Raw genomic sequence first — 5,777 nt, 5'->3', positions numbered from 1 at the left:
GCTCAACCGTTACAGAATGGAACCCTTCACTGGATGGAGTTGGTCCTGTGGCGATGGATACCTTGTTCAAGGTTATGAGAAACCCTCCAATCGGGTAAGACACTTATGGACCTGCACAGATACTGTCTTTTTAAGGAAACATGACATGTCCACAGGTTCCACTGAGATTTGAACTCAGATCGCAGGATTCAGAATCCTGAGTGCTAACACCATGGAACCCTTGGCTGGAAGAATGTGATCCACTGAGCTCACCTATGAAGTCAAGGTAATCCGAAACAATCCCTTCAGTCAGTCAAGGAAAACGCCTCCGCTGTCATGCAGCAAGAACAGAGAGGCTAAGGCTGAGTTTCTTCCCCCACGCCATCAGAATCGTCAACAATGACCCCACCAGTGCCCCCCTCAAGTCACTCACACATGCACTGTCACCTTAACACATATGCACACACATAATCATCCATCTGCTATTTATATTGCTTACTTATATGCTTACTGCTTATACTGTTCATATTGTTTATACTGTTTATACTGTCCATACTGTATATTTTTTAGTACTTCTATTTTTATTTTATTGTATTTTAAAACTTATTGTATTGTTGCACTACTCTGTGGCACTGTCACTTTTGCATTTCACTGTATACTTGTATGCACGTGACAAATAAAGAATCTTGAATCTTGAATTTTGAATCAAGGTATTTTTTTTCCTCTTTTTAATTCTCAAAACAATATCTTTTTGAAATGTGTGGAATTTCAGGGTAAACAGCTCCTCGTTAGTATAGTGGTGAGTATCCCGCCTGTCACGCGGACACATCCCCCAGCCTGAGGCTCCATTGCGGGGGAGGGGAATCCATTAGTATGTGGCTCGTTGGTCTAGGGGTATGATTCTCGCTTAGGGTGCGAGAGGTCCCGGGTTCAAATCCCGGACGAGCCCTCTGATTTAGCCTTTCACCAGCTCGGACGACTCCATCAAAGTGTCTTGCGTCACCTTGCCAACGTTGCGTACGCGAATGAAATAGTCCTTTTTTTATGCAGACAGTGCGGACACTTCCCACAACCTGAGGCTCCGTTGCGGTGGAGGGGCAAGGTGTTGTCAGACGGTTCGTTGGTCTAGTGGTATGATTCTCGCTTTGGGTGTGAGAGGTCCCGGGTTCAAATCCCGGACGAGCCCTTTGACGAAACCTTTCACAAGCTGGGTCCACCAAGTGAAAGTCCTATGGCTCAATGGTTCAACAGATGTTTCCCCAGGTAGCAGCAAAATTCCACTGTTAAAAAGCCTTTCTTCACGTCCTGGCTGTACGTATCCGGTGGAAAGGGCTACCGGGCCAACACGAGAGTAGGACAAGGTGGCCGAGTGGTTAAGGCGATGGACTGCTAATCCATTGTGCTCTGCACGAGTCGGTTCCGATCTCATTCTTGCCGCACAGCCATGCTTCTTTGCCAGCCTGGACGACCGTAGGCGTGGAAACAGAGGAGGTGGAGAAACAATGTAAAGCGTGCGGCACATGCTTCGGAGACCACATTCAGACGGACGTCGTCCAACAGCTTCTTTGAGCACAGAGACAGCTTCAACCGAGGCGGGGTTCGAACCGACGCTTTCAACGAGACTGAAGTGTCATTCTTGCGCCTTTGGATACGCAGGCATGGGCCCCTCGGGAAAAGGACGCTTAACTTGCATTGGCCGGGAAACGAACCCGGGTCAACTGCTTGGAAGGCAGCTATGCTCACCACTATACCACCAATGCGCTCATGACACCAGGCAGGACCGCAACAATAATATGACCATTCACGACCACCACATTCATATGCCCTCCAGGACTCACCATTTCAACATTTTGCAGGGTCTTTGTTGTCACTTTTATTTCATGGCCTGGATTACTCAGTAAAAAAGGGAGGGGGGTGGGGGGGGGGCGAGAAAAATGTTACAACAATGCAAACACAGTGGAAGTAAACTCCCTGCTTTTTGCCAACAGGGCGGACACATCCCCCAACCTGAGGCTCCATTGCGGGGGAGGGGCATCCATTAGTAGGTGGCTCGTTGGTCTAGGGGTATGATTCTCGCTTAGGGTGCGAGAGGTCCCGTGTTCAAATCCCGGACGAGCCCTCTGGTTCAGCCTTTCACCAGCTCGGACGACTCCATCAAAGTGTCTTGGGTCGCCGCTTCAGCAGATGGGTCACCTTGCCAACGTTGCGTACGCGAATGAAATAGTCCTTTTTTTATGCAGACAGTGCGGACACTTCCCACAACCTGAGGCTCCGTTGCAGTGGAGGGGCAAGGTGTTGTCAGACGGTTCATTGGTCTAGTGGTATGATTCTCGCTTTGGGTGTGAGAGGTCCTGGGTTCAAATCCCGGACGACCCCTTTGACGAAACCTTTCACAAGCTGGGTCCACCAAATGAAAGTCCTTTGGCTCAAAGTTTCAACAAATGTTTCCCCAGGTAGCATCCAAATTCCACTGTTGAAAAGGCTTTCCTCACGTCCTGGCTTTAAGTATCCGGTGGAAAGGGCTACCGGGCCAACAGGAGCGTAGGACGAGGTGGCCGAGTGGTTAAGGCGATGGACTGCTAATCCATTGTGCTCTGCACGCGTGGGTTCGAATCCCATCCTCGTCGCGCAGCCATGCTTCTTTGTCAGCTTGGTTCGAGTCCCACCAGAGTCGCTTGATTCTGTTTGCTTCTTAATACAGGTGACCTCTGGCAGGGTTTATTTTGAAACAGCCTTCTTCTAAACAGGAGATCCTGGGTTCGAATCCCAGCGGTGCCTCAGATTTCTGCTTGCACTCACAGCAAAATCCATCTTCACGCACTGCTTTCTTATTATTTTTAACAGTTTTTGACTTTTTGGTTACAGGGGAGAGATTACATTCCTACTTTCACTCAGGCTCTGTGGCGCAATGGATAGCGCATTGGACTTCTAGGCTTCTCAGTGATAGGGATTCAAAGGTTGTGGGTTCGAGTCCCACCAGAGTCGCTTGATTCTGTTTGCTTCTTAATACAGTGGAACCTCGAGATACGAATGTTTTGAGTTACGAATTGAAATTTCGTAAAATTTGTGCTCTGAGATACGGTTGAAAATTTGAGATACGAATCCTTTTTTTTCGCGAGAAGTGGCAGCCGCGCGCGAGAACTGGCAGCCACCTGCACACGAACCCTTTTTTTTTTACATTTGAGATACGAATGTTTTGACTTACGAAGGAAGTCTCGGAACGGATTAAATTCGTATCTCGAGGTTCCACTGTACAGATGACCTCTGGCAGGGTTTATTTTGAAACAGCCTCATCGTCTTCTTTCCTTTTGCTGCCGTTGTTCTAAAAAAATGTTTTGCCATTGAGAGGCAACTTCTGCAGGTCTCTGTGGCGCAATTGGTTAGCGCGTTCGGCTGTTAACCGGAAGGTTGGTGGTTCGAGCCCACCCAGGGACGTCCTGATTTTGATAGACTCTCCCCACTGTCAAATCGTCTCTGGTTTGCCAGGATGGGCTTCCCCCATCGAATCTGATTTGGATTTGCAAGTTTACTGACAAATGGGTTGTGTAGACTCTGTGCAGGCACTGTGGCTTAGTTGGTCAAAGTGCCTGTCTAGTAAACAGGAGATCCTGGGTTCGAATCCCAGCGGTGCCTTACACTTCTGCTTGCACTCACAGCAAAAGCCATCTTCAAGCTCTGCTTTATTATTATTTTTAACAGTTTTAGCGCATATAGCACATTGGACTTCTAGGCTTCTCAGTGGTAGGGAAGCAAAGGTTGTGGGTTCAAGTCCCACCAGAGTGGAGTTGTTCTTGTGGCAATGGATACCTTGTCATGGTTATGAGAAACCCTCCAATCAGGCAAAAAACTCTCGGACCTGCACAGATACTGTTCTTTTAAAGAAACATGATATGTCCACAGGTTCCACTGAGATTCGAACTCAGATCACAGGATTCAGAGTGCTAACCATTAGACCATGGAACCCTTGGCTGGAAGAATGTGATCCACTGAGCTCACCTATGAAGTCAAGGTAATCCGAAAGAATCCCTTCGGTCAGTCAAGGTATTTTTTTTTCTCAAAACAATATCTTTTTGAAATGTGTGGAATTTCATGGTAAACAGCTCCTCGTTAGTATAGTGGTGAGTATCCCCGCCTGTCACGCGGGAGACCGGGGTTCGATTCCCCGACGGGGAGAATGGCTTCTTATTCCTAGCATCTCATGGCCTGAAGAAGGATTTCTCTCACCTGCACAATGTCTCTTGCATTCCTTTCACTTCAGAGCACAAAAACAACAAACGTGTCTTTGTCGGGTTGAACCTCTATGTTTTTTGGCAGTGTTTTTAAGAAACAGGCTGTTGCCAGAGTGCTAACCATTACACCATGGAACCTTGCTCAACCGTTACAGAATGGAACCCTTCACTGGATGGAGTTGGTCCTGTGGCGATGGATACCTTGTCAAGGTTATGAGAAACCCTCCAATCGGGCAAAACACTTATGGACCTGCACAGATACTGTCTTTTTAAGGAAACATGACATGTCCACAGGTTCCACTGAGATTTGAACTCAGATCGCAGGATTCAGAATCCTGAGTGCTAACACCATGGAACCCTTGGCTGGAAGAATGTGATCCACTGAGCTCACCTATGAAGTCAAGGTAATCCGAAACAATCCCTTCAGTCAGTCAAGGAAAACGCCTCCGCTGTCATGCAGCAAGAACAGAGAGGCTAAGGCTGAGTTTCTTCCCCCACGCCATCAGAATCGTCAACAATGACCCCACCAGTGCCCCCCTCAAGTCACTCACACATGCACTGTCACCTTAACACATATGCACACACATAATCATCCATCTGCTATTTATATTGCTTACTTATATGCTTACTGCTTATACTGTTCATATTGTTTATACTGTTTATACTGTCCATACTGTATATTTTTTAGTACTTCTATTTTTATTTTATTGTATTTTAAAACTTATTGTATTGTTGCACTACTCTGTGGCACTGTCACTTTTGCATTTCACTGTATACTTGTATGCACGTGACAAATAAAGAATCTTGAATCTTGAATTTTGAATCAAGGTATTTTTTTTCCTCTTTTTAATTCTCAAAACAATATCTTTTTGAAATGTGTGGAATTTCAAGGTAAACAGCTCCTCGTTAGTATAGTGGTGAGTATCCCCGCCTGTCACGCGGGAGACCGGGGTTCGATTCCCCGACGGGGAGAATGGCTTCTTATTCCTAGCATCTCATGGCCTGAAGAAGGATTTCTCTCACCTGCACAATGTCTCTTGCATTCCTTTCACTTCAGAGCACAAAAACAACAAACGTGTCTTTGTCGGGTTGAACCTCTATGTTTTTTGGCAGTGTTTTTAAGAAACAGGCTGTTGCCAGAGTGCTAACCATTACACCATGGAACCTTGCTCAACCATTACAGAATGGAACCCTTCACTGGATGGAGTTGGTCCTGTGGCGATGGATACCTTGTCAAGGTTATGAGAAACCCTCCAATCGGGCAAAACACTTATGGACCTGCACAGATACTGTCTTTTTAAGGAAACATGACATGTCCACAGGTTCCACTGAGATTTGAACTCAGATCGCAGGATTCAGAATCCTGAGTGCTAACACCATGGAACCCTTGGCTGGAAGAATGTGATCCACTGAGCTCACCTATGAAGTCAAGGTAATCCGAAACAATGACTTCAGTCAGTCAAGGAAAACGCCTCCGCTGTCATGCAGCAAGAACAGAGAGGCTAAGGCTGAGTTTCTTCCCCCACGCCATCAGAATCGTCAACAATGACCCCACCAGTGCCCCCCTCA

The sequence above is a fragment of the Argentina silus genome (assembly GCF_951799395.1).
Source record: "Argentina silus genome assembly, chromosome: Y".
Classification (NCBI taxonomy): domain Eukaryota; kingdom Metazoa; phylum Chordata; class Actinopteri; order Argentiniformes; family Argentinidae; genus Argentina; species Argentina silus.
The sequence above is the reverse complement of the archived record's forward strand: the minus strand, read 5'-3'. Positions refer to the sequence as shown.